Source organism: Balaenoptera borealis (assembly GCF_965194805.1).
Source record: "Balaenoptera borealis genome assembly, chromosome: 3".
Lineage (NCBI taxonomy): Eukaryota > Metazoa > Chordata > Mammalia > Artiodactyla > Balaenopteridae > Balaenoptera > Balaenoptera borealis.
The window spans coordinates 71390510-71405518 of record NC_138866.1 but is presented as its reverse complement, the minus strand read 5'-3'; the positions used below and the strand labels follow the sequence as shown (position 1 = coordinate 71405518).

At 39.6% G+C, this 15009-nt stretch overlaps 1 long non-coding RNA gene across 1 annotated transcript in view; it reads right to left on the bottom strand.

The window, feature by feature from the left end:
- Positions 1–205: 205 nt before the first annotated feature.
- LOC309625149 overlaps positions 206–15009 on the bottom strand; it is a 583598-nt gene continuing 568794 nt past the window's right edge. Inside the window, exon 2 of the long non-coding RNA XR_014242356.1 lies at positions 206–1275. This is a non-coding gene — a long non-coding RNA (uncharacterized lncRNA). The remainder of the gene's footprint in view (positions 1276–15009) is intronic.

Here is a 15009-nt window from a genome sequence, read left to right as displayed (position 1 = left end):
AGTCTGTTAGTGTGGGGTACTAATCCAATATGACTAGTGTCCCTATAAGAAGAAGGAGAGACACCAGGAAATGCACAAGCACAGAGAAAAGGCCATGTGCGGACATAGAGAGAAAGTGGGCATCTGCAAGCCAAAGAGAGGGACCCCAAGGAAAACAAAATCTGCCAACACCTTGATCTTGGACTTCTAGCCACTACATCATGAATTTTTTTTTTTTTTTTAAACATCTTTATTGAAGTATAATTGCCTTACAATAGTGTGTTAGCTTCTGCTTTATAACAAAGTGAATCAGTTATACATATATAATATGTTCCCATTTCTCTTCCCTCTTGCATCTCCCTCCCTCCCACCCTCCCCATCCCACCCCTCTAGGTGGTCACAAAGCACCGAGCTGATCTCCCTGTGCTATGCGGCTGCTTCCCACTAGCTATCTATTTTACATTTGGTAGTGTATATATGTCCATGACACTCTCTTACCCTGTCACATCTCACCCCACCCCCTCCCCATATCCTCAAGTCCATTCTCTAGTAGGTCTGTGTCTTTATTCCCGTCTTGCCACTAGGTTCTTCATGGCCTTTTTTTTTTTTTTTTTCCTTAGATTCCGTATATATGTGTTAGCATACTGTATTTGTTTTTCTCTTTCTGACTTACTTCACTCTGTATGACAGACTCTAACTCCATCCACCTCATTACAAATACCTCCATTTCATTTCTTTTTATGGCTGAGTAATATTCCATTGTATATATGTGCCACATCTTCTTTATCCATTCGTCTGTCGATGGACATTTAGGTTGCTTCCATGTCCTGGCTATTGTAAATAGAGCTGCAATGAACATTGTGGTACATGACACTTTTTGACCTATGGTTTTCTCAGGGTATATGCCCAGTAGTGGGATTGCTGGGTCGTATGGTAGTTCTATTTGTAGTTTTTTAAGGAACCTCCATACTGTTCTCCATAGTGGCTGTATCAATTTACATTCCCACCAACAGTGCAAGAGTGTTCCCTTTCCTCCACACCCTCTCCAGCATTTATTGTTTCTAGATTTTTTGATGATGGCCATTCTGATCGGTGTGAGATGATATCTCATTGTAGTTTTGATTTGCATTTCTCTAATGATTAATGATGTTGAGCATTCTTTCATGTGTCTGTTGGCAATCTGTATATCTTCTTTGGAGAAATGTCTATTTAGGTCTTCTGCCCATTTTTGGATTGGGTTGTTCGTTTTTTTGTTATTGAGCTGCATGAGCTGCTTGTAAATCTTGGAGATTAATCCTTTGTCAGTTGCTTCATTTGCAAATATTTTCTCCCATTCTAAGGGTTGTCTTTTGGTCTTGTTTATGGTTTCCTTTGCTGTGCAAAAGCTTTTAAGTTTCATTAGGTCCCATTTGTTTATTTGTGTTCTTATTTCCATTTCTCTGGGAGCTGGGTCAAAAAGAATCTTGCTGTGATGTATGTCATAGAGTGTTCTGCCTATGTTTTCCTCTAAGAGTTTGATAGTGTCTGGCCTTACACTTAGGTCTTTAATCCATTTGGAGTTTATTTTTGTGTATGGTGTCAGGGAGTGTTCTAATTTCATACTTTTACATGTACCTGTCCAATTTTCCCAGCACCACTTATTGAAGAGGCTGTCTTTTCTCCACTGTATATGCTTGCCTCCTTTATCAAAGATAAGGTGACCATATGTGTGTGGGTTTATCTCTGGGCTTTCTATCCTGTTCCATTGATCTATATTTCTCTTTTTGTGCCAGTACCAAACTGTCTTGATTACTGAAGCTTTGTAGTATAGTCTGAAGTCAGGGAGCCTGATTCCCCCAGCTCCATTTTTCGTTCTCAAGATTGCTTTGGCTATTCGGGGTCTTTTGTGTTTCCATACAAATTGTGAAATTTTTTGTTCTAGTTCTGTGAAAAATGCCAGTGGTAGTTTGATAGGGATTGCATTGAATCTGTAGATTGCTTTGGGTAGTAGAGTCATTTTCACAATGTTGATTCTTCCAATCCAGGAACATGATATATCTCTCCATCTATTTGTATCATCTTTAATTTCTTTCATCAGTGTCTTATAATTTTCTGCATACAGGTCTTTTGTCTCCTTAGGTAGGTTTATTCCTAGATATCTTATTCTTTTTGTTGCAATGGTAAACGGGAGTGTTTTCTTAATTTCACTTTCAGATTTTTTGTCATTAGTGTATAGAAATGCAAGCGATTTCTGTGCATTAATTTTGTATCCTGCTACTTTACCAAATTCATTGATTAGCTCTAGGAGTTTTCTGGTAGCCTCTTTAGGATTCTCTATGTATAGTATCATGTCATCTGCAAATAGTGACAGCTTTACTTCTTCTTTTCCGATTTGGATTCCTTTTATTTCTTTCTCTTCTCTGACTGCTGTGGCTAACACTTCCAAAACTATGTTGAATAATAGTGGTGAGAGTGGGCAACCTTGTCTTGTTCCTGATCTTAGTGGAAATGGTTTCAGTTTTTCACCATTGAGGACAATGTTGGCTCTGGGTTTGTCATATATGGCCTTTATTATGTTGAGGAAAGTTCCCTCTATGCCTACTTTCTGCAGGGCTTTTATCATAAATGGGTGTTGAATTTTGTCGAAAGCTTTCTCTGCATCTATTGAGTACATCATGAATTTTAACAATCACTTTTGGGGGACCAAAATATCTGAATCAATTGGCCTACACAGACATCTCCCAAATGTATGAATCCCCCTTGATGTAAGAACTGGTGACTCTGTTAAGCTACACTGAACTAAAGAAAAATATTAAATCAGAAGATAATCTGATTCAGTGTGCTTTGAAATCTCCTAAGACCTCCACAATACAACTTTTTTTTTTTTCCTTCTGGCAAACTTTGTCTCAGCAAGTTTTATTCAGACCATCTGAGCTAAAGCACAGTTGTGACTTGATTGATACTTACTTCCAAGTGGAAACCACTGCAAAGTTTCTTTTGCATTGATTAATGTCTTCCAGCTGCCTAAAAACCCGCAATGAATTCACAACGCATTAGGGATCACATCAGGGGGTTATATATGGGTGAGGAACATGCTTATCTCCATCTCTATTGTGCTATCTATATGTCAAAGGATCAGAGACTTATCAGGCCCTTCTCAGGCATTATTCCCACCCAGAGTGAATGACTGTTTCTGATTACTCTTAAATTAGCTTATCTGCATTTTTTTTACATGGGATGCATTCATTTGCTTTCGTATGAATAAGAATTTATATTATCCATCACCATGTCTTGCCATAAATCTGAATAGAACTGCCTGTGGGCCTGAGCTAGAGCTCAGTCACCAGCATTAACAGGTCACCCAATACGCTCACCACTGGGTGTGAACTCAGTCAGTCTCTTATCTGGCTCCACCACGAAAGTAAATAAATAAGCAAACTGCTAAAAATAAATGGAGCCCTATCTTATTCAAAATGTTATCTGCATCGGCTGAGGAAGAATCCAAGGGAATCAGCTCTCTTGTGGAGTTGTTCTGTGGTGTTAAAAATTGTAGGGCATTATGCCTGAGGAGACAATGTGGTACAGAACCAAGATTCCCTGGTATCTGATTAGAATTTACACAATATGAAGTAAATAATGAACTCCTGATTCTTAGCTAGACAAGGCAACAGACCCAGGTTTTATCATGGGCATGTGATTTTTAATGAACGGGAATGGATAGATGAAATCAAAATGCAGGGGAAAACATGAAGCTCAATTAAACTGAATATCCATTCTCTGAAAGAAGTTACTCTGTTTCCCCCAAACTAAGACCTGCAGCTTAGTCTGTGAGTGCTACTGAGTGATCAATAATCAAAGGCAGAAATACTTTCAATGCCAAAAGCTTCTAAAATAAAGAGAGAAGAGGATGGATAGAAGAAAATAAATAGAGAAATAGAGGGGCCAATTCTATTTTAAAATTGTTCTTAAATGCAGCCTTACCTAATGGGGACTGACGGCCATGCCAAAAGAAAAAAAAATGAAAGAAAAATAACAATAACAACCAAAACAAACAAAAAAATTCTTTTGATTATATTTTCTAAAACATGCAGCTTTTCCAACTACCTTCTCTTTGAAATAGCTAAAATAGAGTGTTTCTGAGTATACACATGCAATCTAGTGCATGCATTTTAGTTATTCTGTGTCTTTTATTTCTGTTGGCCTTGGTGTTGTACAGATATCCCTCTAGGTTAATATCTCACTGTCAAGGATGGTGCCCCACAGGGAAGTTCAGTCGCTTCCTTCAGAAGTTCTTTCAGATCCTACCCCTCACTGTCAAAAATTCTGGCATCTTCTATTGGTTTTTCATTCCCTTTTATGTATCTTCTTTTTATTGTTTTTTTTCTTCTCTTTATATGTTTTCCTCTCTCTCCTCCTGCTGTTCTTATTATCTCTAGTCCCACAGGTTCTCATCTGTAGTTTTCTATGTTTGACTGGTAGCTCTTTGACTCCATCTCAGTATCTCTAGGATTCTCTTTCAGCATTAGCTTTCCCTCTAATCAATGCCTTTCTTTTTTTTTTTTTTAATTTTATTTATTTATTTATTTATGGCTGTGTTGGGTCTTCGTTTCTGTGCGAGGGCTTTCTCTAGTTGCGGCGAGCGGGGGCCACTCTTCATCGCGGTGCGCGGGACTCTCGCTGTCGCAGCTTCTCTTGCTGCGGAGCACAGGCTCCAGACGCGCAGGCTCAGTAGTTGTGGCTCACGGGTCTAGTTGCTCTGCAGCATGCGGGATCCTCCCAGACCAGAGCTCGAACCCGTGTCCCCTGCATTGGCAGGCAGATTCTCAACCACTGCGCCACCAGGGAAGCCCAATGCCTTTCTTGTTTAAAGCTACGGTGGTCTTCAGTTTGTCTTGTGGGCTATTTGCCTTGTTGTGACAAGAAGGATGAATTGTCTTCTGCTTTTCCAGCAGACCTAAAGTGCTGCCATCCATCAATCTGGAGATTATTTCGTGTATTTAGGATGTCAGGGGTCAGTATGATACTAAATAAACAATACTTGACTGAAGAACCCCAGTGAGATTACTCTCATTCTCTGTGGGGTCCCTATCCCTGGCGAGCAGTATCTGCCAACAGAGAAATCAGGTATTGATCAACTTTATTGTCATTAACTTAAACTCTCAAGTATTCATGGAGAATGTGGATCTACCAATGTGTTTCAAAGTATCAATAGGAAATATATGTATATATACAGCATTTGCTGTATATATATGTACTACTTACTTTTACGTACTACTTACTAGTCATGTGTCTGTTTGTAACTGGTGGAACTGACAGTTCTCTACACAGACACGTGTTACACGAACTGACTTTATTCTCAAAACTGTACAATACTGTTACGACACCTGAACACCCAAATTGCTGAGATGAGATATTTTACTTATTTGGTCAATTCCCAAGTAAACATTCATCTAAACTGATGGTTTCTGTCATACAATTTAGTTCTGAATATCTTGTTTTTTTCTGAATAAGTATTCAGTCAATTTGAATTATAATCACTTTTTAGTCAATGATTACAATCCATGTTCCTCCTTTCTGAATTTCCCCTCGTCTCTGTCTGAGCCTAAAACCCTTAAGCAGCCTTACTTGTGCTCATTCCTCCAGAAGCAAGGGCAGCAAAGGAGGAAAAATCCTACTTGCATTAATAACATTGGTGGTAGAGGGGCATCTCACTCTTGGTCTAGATCCATTTAATGACTATCACCTCTCAAAGGTGAGCCATGCCCTATTCTCATCACAGTGTGTACATCTTATGACATGAGAAAACCTCCAGTAAGTCAGCCACATGACTTTGTCCTCTTTATTGACCTCCTCTTCTATAAATTCTGAGAGCCAAGAGGTAACTGGAGTAGGCATTTGGGAACAGTACCTCCTATTGAGGAGGAAGAACTTTTCCCTTACCCTTCTAGGTTCTTCTGGCTGATCTAAGAATTAAATTGACATCAGACAGATTAACAGGAGAAAATCAAACAAAAGTTTAATAATATGTATACATAGGAGAGACCCAGAAAAATGAATAACTCACCAAAATGGCTGAAACCCTCACCTTAAATACCATCTTCAGCTAAAGACAAAAGAGGATGTTGGGGGTGGTAGTTTGGGACTTTAAAAGGGAGGAAGGCAATTCATATGAAGGTGGAAAAGCAAATGTTTGGTAAACAAATATATACTGGGACATGCAGAGACAAGGGAACACAGAGAAATTTTAACAAACAGACTTTGCTAGGGTCTTCCCTGTCTACCCCACCTAGTTCATGCTATAGTTATCTACAGTGATAGCTCCCTTCCTGGAACAGGTCCTCTAACTAAATTCTTTTAGGCAGTTAAGGGGAAGGTCAAAGTTTCTTCCTGAGTCATCTTTTGGGCCTCGACTTTCAAAATGACACATGCCAAGGAGACTTTGGGGGTGGCAAATTTTGCTCCTACTGTTCCTTCATGCCCTGCTCAGTGGTGTATGCTAGTGAGTCCCCAGACTTCAGACAAGAAGCAAACACTAGTGTCTATGTTCGAGTGCTCTAAACTGTACGAATATATGTCCAGTGCCCAGAGAGTCAGTGAAAAATGAAAATGCAGGACATCTTGTTAAAAAAATGATTAAGAACATCCAGGCCGCTACCACAGAGTATCAAACCAAGTTTCTTCTGAGTGCTGGGCCCTGTGTGACTCTACAGGTAGTAAAATGATTACACTAGCCCTGCCAGTGACTCACTTTCTGTACTAAGAGCTCCTCCAATTACTTGCTCTAAGAACAACCCTTCACGTGCTCTCTTCCAACCCTTTTGCTACATCTCTCAGTGAAAAAACTGGTTCCGTCTCTCCTAAACTTGAAGTTTATCTGAGAATCCCAAATTATGAACTAAGTTTTCTTTTAATTTGGATGGTGGGAATTAATGAAAATTGCGTTAAAAAATGCACAGTGTGTATCTTGGGTATATTTGAAATACCCGATGATTAGTTGTTGTTATTTGACAAACCTGATTTTCTCCGCACTCCCTGGCTACCGTTATAATCTCAGGGAAACGGGAGAGGCAGATGCCGTCTCAATAAGCAGTGCAATATCAGGGGAACAACCCTGCATTCAGCAAAAGGCAAAAGGAAGGGGACAAACTACCTTTTCTAGTGCAATGGTTCTGGGACAAAAATGGATATAGAAGAAAGGACACAGTCATATGTCCTATGACATAGTCATAGTCATATGTATGTTCTGATTTTCCCTTTCCAGTTTTCCTTGGAAAGAGAGCCTCTTGCCCTGCTCCCTGTTTGGGACTTAAGAGCATGACTGCTGCATATGGCAACCCTACATGTCTCAGTACAGTAAAGAGAGAAGTGTACAGAGGTAAAATGGAAAGATAGTCCGGTTTTAAATACCTGTGTCAAACATGGCTTCTAGGTGGTGTGGACTTTTAAGTCAAGAGTCAGGGGACCTGTTTCGGGCCCAACTGACGAGCGTGTTGGGGAAAGTGGTGAGGTGATTGTGATTCTGTGGCAGAGTCTATGAGGCAGACAGGCTAAGCCTTGTGCCCTTGTGCCAGACAGACGACATGGAAGAGCCTCAAAGGGGTTTGTGGAGGCCACAAGAGAATAGCAAAGGCTATAGTAGCATGGTGGGGTCATTAGGCCCTGACCAATACAGGTCAAGAGCTGACTATCCTCAGATGTCATTGGTGGATGGTAACTATAGGGGAGGAAAAATAATTTTCCTCTACCCTTCTGAGTTTTTGGCTGAAGCCCCTATAATAAAAGACAGATTAACAAGAGAAAAGCAAATAGAAGTTTATGCACGTTTATACATCGTGTACAGGTGGAGATTTCCAGGGAAAAATGAGTAACTCCCTGAGGTGGCTCAAACCATCAGCTTAAATATTTTTATCTTCAGCTAAAGACAGATAAAAGAAAGAAAGATGTTGGGACGTCATTTATGGGGAAATGACCAGGGAAAGTATGGTAAACAAGAATAACGTTTGCTATGCAGATTTAAGTTGGTGCCTTTTCCATTGATAAGATTCTCTTGTGATTTAGAGCCATCCTGCTCTTCCTGGTACAAAAAGGGAGACACCTGTACAAATGGAGATTTCCTTTATAAATGTAAATATCCCTTAGGAAAGGGTAACTTCTATTCTGTTCTCAGAGCTTCTTCAGTGTCTGCTGTTTCTCAAAATAATCAGCTCAAAATAACCCCTATGCCAAAGAGGCATATTTTGAGGTGGCATATTCTGTTACCTTTCACAACACTGTCCCATGTACTAGACAAAGTTACAGCTTCTCAGTGGGCACAGCCAATAACATATCTCATGAACAGCACCAGGTTAGCGGGTCAACCTCTGTTACTTCTACAAGGTCGTACAGTCTTCTTCCCCATGAACTCAGATACTGTTTTTGCAGAGAAAGGAGTCAAAATCTGAGACACTCACAGCATTTTGCCTATAGAAACTGAGTTATCCAAAAGAGATGTATTAGGGTAGCCATGATAGACAGTTAAAATTTAAATAGGGTAAATGCTGAAATGAACAGAAGCTCATTTAAACCAGCACATGGGATACTGCTAATTAGCCTCAGTGAAAAGGTATGTTTGAGCAAAGACCTAAGCAAGCTGAGGACTGAGACATGAAAATAAGTATGGGAGGAGTATTCTAAAGAGAGAGAAGAACAAGTACAAAGGCCCCAAGGTGGGGAAAATGACTGAAAAGGTCAAGAAATAGCAAGGAGGCCAGGGCAACTAGAGTGGGCTAAAGGGAGGGGGTAAAAAACTAAGAGGTAAGGTCATAGCAATAATGGAGGAATCAGATCTTGAAAAGCCTTTTGGGCCGTTACAGGGGCATTGGTTTCGATTCTAAGAAGGAAGAACATTAGATGGCTCGCCCATAGGAGTGATATAATCTGACTTCTATTTTAAGAGGATCATTTTAGACTGTAGGAATTAAGTAAGAGAAGAGGCAAAGAGATTGTTTAGGAAGATACTATGATAATCCAAATGAGAGATGGTGGTGGCTTGAATCAGGATAGTTAGGATGGAGGATTGAGACCTTTAATTTGGGGCATTTTTACCTTGAGGTATACTGATCATGCATTCAGGTAGTGATACAAATCTGGAGAACTCTCTATCAGGGAATCAGGACTGGAAACCTTCAGCTTCTAGATGGTATGTATTTGAAGCTATCTGACTGGATGAGCTCATCAAGGGAGTGAGTGTAAAGAGAGAAAATAAAGTTAATCTAAGGATTAAGCCCTGAAGTAATTCTCTATTTAGCGGCTAGAGGGATGAAGAGGAACTAAGGAAACAAACACATAAATGCTATCCAGCAAAGTGGAAAGAAAACCAGGTAAGTGCTGGTGTCTTGGAAACCAAGTAAAGAAAGACTTTCAAGGAGGAGGGAGATAATATGATGTCAAATGATACTGATAGGTCTAATAAGATGAAGAATAAGAATTGATTGGATTTGGCAACAAAGAAGCCATTGGTGAATTTACGAACTTCAGTTTTGCTGCAGTGATGGAGGTGCCTGACTGGAGGGAATTCAGGAAGAAACAGGAAAATTGGAAATGGCAAATATACACCACTCAAAATATTTTGCTGTAAAGAATAGAGAAATGAGGCAATAGCTGATTAGGTATGTGGAGTCAGGTGTTTTTATCTTCAAGACTGGAGAAATGGTAACATATTGTATGTTGATAAGAATGATCCAGTGGAGGGGGAAGATTTTATGATGCCAAAAAAAAGGGGAGAGAATTGCTGCACAGGGTAGGAGGAGATGACAGATACTATGCAAATCAATGAGTTAGCCACAAAAAGATGCTCAGTTTATCTATGTAACAGAAAGCAGGCAGGTCTGGACATGTTCACAATTTTCCAGTATCTCATGAGATATAACAGGGATTGCAAATACTATCATTTTCATAATGAAAGTGAAGAAAATTATTAGAGATTTTCAAAAGACAAGGAGGCAACGAAGCATAGGGGCTCAGAGCACAGACTAAGACAAAAGAATGAGTCCAACTCCGCCATTCTAAGCTCAAGTTTCTTAATCTTCAAAAAGTTATTGTGAGGGCTTCCCTGGTGGCACAGTGGTTAAGGATCCGCCTGCCAATGCAGGGGACACTGGTTCGAGCCCTGGTCCGGGAAGATCCCGCATGCCGTGGAGCAACTAAGCCCGTGAGCCACAACTACTGAGCCCGCGAGCCACAGCTACTGAGCCTGCACACCTAGAGCCCATGCTCCACAACAAGAGAAGCCACCACAATGAGAAGCCAGCGCACCACAACAAAGAGTAGCCCCCGCTCTCAGCAACTAGAGAAAGCCCACGTGCAGCAACAAAGATCCAACTCAGCCCAAAATTAATTAATTAATTAATTAATCAAAAGGAAAAGTTATTGTGAGAATTAAGTGAAATATTTAGAGAGCTAATCACAGTGTGGTGGAGCCTAGCTGCAGTTACTCAACACCACCTATGCCCTCTCTTCCTTGGCACGTGCCTTACCATATTTCCCAGCTGTGGCTGCAGACAGGTATGGCTATGTGAGTGAGTTCTGTATATATGAAAATGGGCAGAGTGATAAACACCACTTCCAGGCCTGGCCCCCTCTAACTTCTGTAACATTCTTCCTCTCTTCTGCTTCCCTCATCATCCTGCCAGCAAGGGATGCACTGGAGGATTTTGAGGCCCTAGAAGATGGCAGAGGCACTAACTGGAATGAGAATGGGTCCCTTCTGATTTGATGTAAGCAAGGAACAAGCCTTTATTTACATTAAGGCACTAAGATTCTTGGCTTGTTTATTAAAAGTGCAAGAATTAATTAGCTAATACAATGAGTCCTTAATAAATGTTAAATATCAGTATCAAGGTGGTTAGCCCCAGACCACAGCATTAATTGATGATAGAGGTCAGCAAACATTCAGGTTTTTCATTCCCTAATCCTCTCTACACTATGCATGAGATGATCTAATTTTTGTCCACTGTACATAAGAAGCCATTATCCCTTTCAGAGCATAAATCCTACTGTGCTAGAGAAGGAAGAACAGAGTTAGATCTTGTCAGAACTCCATCTATAAGCCATCTTATAATTACCTTAAGCAGCAAACTCTGTTGCTTTGGCTTTCTCCTTTTAAGTTGAAATGCAACCGAAAATAAATAATTGAGGTTATATATCACTGAATAAATCAGATTATGAGTATCTGATCTATTGATGCAGAATATCTGGTACTCTATGGTTTATATCACAACTAGGTCACAAGAGAAAACACCCCCAGCTATCATATCTAAACTTTATGTGGACAGACAGTGGTTGACATTTTTCAATTAGAAATATGATGATTGCTATGCTGGAATTTGCTTAATTCAAAATGAATCCAATTTTCTTTCTTATACCTTTCCACTTGTTTAATTGGAACATAACATTAGGAAACACTCTTTAATATTCAAGAAGCATATCTCAAATAGCATCATGTCATGAATATTCCCCACTGTAAAGTCATACTTCTGCTTTGACCTTGTTGTCATTGTTTTGTTACATAAATTATTCAGCCTGGTATGTCTTATAGATTAAATACTCTAGAAACAAATTAAAACGCATCCCAGTAGCTTAAAAATGTCAAGGAAGTCTTCTCCGAATACCCCTTGTAAAATGGGGTAGTGAACAATAACTCCATAAAATAGGCAAGATGCCTTGTTTAGAGATCAAATTGCCAAGTGAAATAACCATCTCTCTTCAGAAAAACAATCTTATAACTCACCTCTCATTGTTGAATACAGTCAGGCATATGCAGCTTGACCACTGATGTGTGGAAGAGAGAAACCAACACTCCTCCTGCCCAACACCACAGGCTTTTTATAGTCAGGACATGCAGGCTTAAAGAGACACATTTTCCCCAGAAGGCAGCCTGCTCAAGCTTCCTTTGCCCATAGAAGAGAGGTACCAGGAAGACAACAGAGTTCCCGAGCAGAGCTTTCCAACAATAGAATGGGCTGCTATGCCATGAGTCCTGGTCACCGGAAGTTCTCACTGAGAAGCAAGATGACCAATCATGGCAGAAGGTACAAAAGGGTCCCTTAATTGAATCAAATGCTCATTCAGTCATTACTTCAAGAAACCTCTATTAAGCAACTAATCTGAGAATAGGCACTGAGAATACAATAATAAAGAGACAATATCCCTTGAGAAGCTACTAGCACTCCCATAACATGTTCTCTGTGCCAGGAGCTGTTCTGAGCGATTCTGAGCTTTACAGGTATTAACTCATCTAATTCTAACAACAATCCTATGAAGGTGGTCTTCTTATCATACTTATTTTATAGATGGTAAACTGGATCCAGAGAGATTCAGAAACTTACCAAAGTCACATAGAGGGCAAATGATAACGGCCTTGAACATAGGCACCCTGACGCTGGGTTCATGCTCCATCTCCTGCCTCCTCTTCCTTAGGCTCTGAGGCCCAGCATCTACCAGGAGTGACCAACAAGAGAGTCACAGTTACACGCTGATAAGGGCAAGAGTAAAGGCATGTACAGTAAACGCATGTAGAGAGTACAGGGATACACCTGTCCATCAGGAATTTCCAGACTGCTTTCAAATCTTTATGTCTGATTTTAAGGTCAAACTGAGTGTAACAGAGAGAGCACAGAGTTAATTTTAGACCTATACAATTTGTCCCAAATTTGTGAGATAGTATTGTTCTTATACAGAGTAGAGCCTGTACACTTGTGAAGGGTATTTAGCCTTCCCACTTCATAACACCACTCTTATACTTTGCAGAAGTGCTCTACATTGCTAAAGTCGCCTATGAACTCTGTTGTTATGGCCAGTCAGGTTTCTTTCCCCTAAAATCAGGAGAAATAGGTTCACTAGGCCATGACGTCAGGATTTAAAAAATTTTTTTAAATAGTTAATTTAAGCTCTTGGAGCCATTTTTGCATTAAAATGAATTGACCTCAAGACCATTATGATCAGCCATATATAAACAATCTATCAGACGCTCTAACAAACTGATTCCCCTAAAATACAATTGATTCTGAGGTTGTTTATATCCTCAGCTTACCTTCAAGAGGTAAAAATGGTAAAGCCCATCCAATAAATGGGGCTTCAGTAAATATCCCTAATATATTCACATCCCACCTTTCTTTTATGCAAGCCTGTCACACATTCTGATAAAGATTGATCTGCATTATTCAATTCTTCCAAAAAAAAGTTCGCCCCTCCTTAAAGATGGCTGCGAGTAGTTCTGATTTAGAGATACAGGCAACAAGTTTGTTGGTCTTTTTGCTTCACAAATAAACCTCTCCATTTAAGAATAATAATTACCATGGTAACCCTAACAGCTTAGGAATCGTTCAAGCATGCAGTTTCTATGGAGAGAAAAATCTCAGCCTTTCTGAAGCTTGTTTAACCCTTCAAGATTCAGTGTCCATTTTTCTATGGCAGAGTCAATTTGGTTTAAATTTTTGTCAAAATAGATAAGAAACCTTTTCACTGGAGGCATCGGGAAGAGATGGACACAAACAGAATGAGAAATAATATTTTTAATAGTAATCTGATCACATTTAAAGAAATAAAAGCCAAATATGGCATTTGAAATAGCATTTGGCTCAGACACACGGAGCACTCTTGCACATCTCAGCTCTGAGATAAGGGTCTAAGTAATAAATAGCACTGTCAGTATGCAGTCAATGGGGAGGTTGTACCTCAAGCCATTCAGTCACCTCTCCTTCTCCTCGTGGAGCATAAAACTCAGATCATGTAGGAAATGAACAATCCTGATAGCATAATTTGGCTGTAACTGTACCTCCTGAGCAGAAGTCAGAGGCTGGACCAGGGTCTCATGGCTTCTCTGTCTGCCTTTTCCTCTTACCTTTGCCTAATGGCATTTTGCCTGCAGTACCAAATGTGAGAGCCAAATGAAAGCCTGAAAATTTGCTGCACGTGCAGTGTAATAGGAACAAATGCATACCTCCCAGCAAAGTACAATTCCTATTGAACTAACACTGAATTGGGTTTGCACAACCATATTAGAATAATGAACTCTCAGCTAATCTCATGCACTATGCACAAAATCTTAAAAATATCATATATTCTTGCTAGCATTGCTTATTAGTGGTTAGCAGAAGGAATTCTCATTTTGAATCCCTCTCCAGTAAAAACTGCATTCTGTCAGTGCATTTGAAAAGCCAGTTAGAGTGATATCAGAGGAAGAAATGGAAAATTATACTGTCCACATACAAGTGCGTTCATCTTGTCTCCAAGAAAACCTAAGCTTGATTTGTGAGCCTCCTTGGTTAATATCTCAGCATATATTTTTTCTCATTTAATTTACTCCACTGTTTGCAATTTTATTATATACTTTAAATTGCATTGTCTGTGAACTGTATAGTTCATCTGGTGAATTTGTTCTGTCAGTAAGCTTACTTCTTTTTACGTGTCTATTAAAATTGTAATAAAAGTTTCACTGGTGGGCAAGCCAGGAGTACTTCCAGAGAATTATCAGTATTTCGTACATGTTCTTTATGTCAGTGAAGATGGAGCACGGGAAGGTAAAGGGTGGAGGGATCTGGTTTGAGCACAGTTTTCTAACAAAGATTTGATGATGATGATTAATGTTGTTATTATTATTACTATTATTATTTTATGAGTATTTCCTTCTTCAAGATATCCTCTCCAAAAGAAAAAGAAAAAGAAAAAGAAAAAGAAAAAGAAAATCTATTAAGAGGAATAGCCAGGCAATTTTTCGCTCACAACACCTTTATCTTTCCATCAAATTTTGATGCACATACAGGGCAATAAGCCTCTGAAAATAATGGCTTGCGGCCTTGGTAACTGAAGGCAAGAAGCAATATAACCATTGCCAAATCCATGATGGGAATGAAATAAACTTCTGTCACTACATTTTATCTTTTTTCCAAATCCTTTCACACCTTCAAATCGTTCTTCATTTTCCACTCTTTAGCATTGCACTTCATTATTTCTTGTTTCCAAAACCGTTATGCCTAGGTCTACAGCTAGAGGAAGAGCTTGTAGTGGACTAAG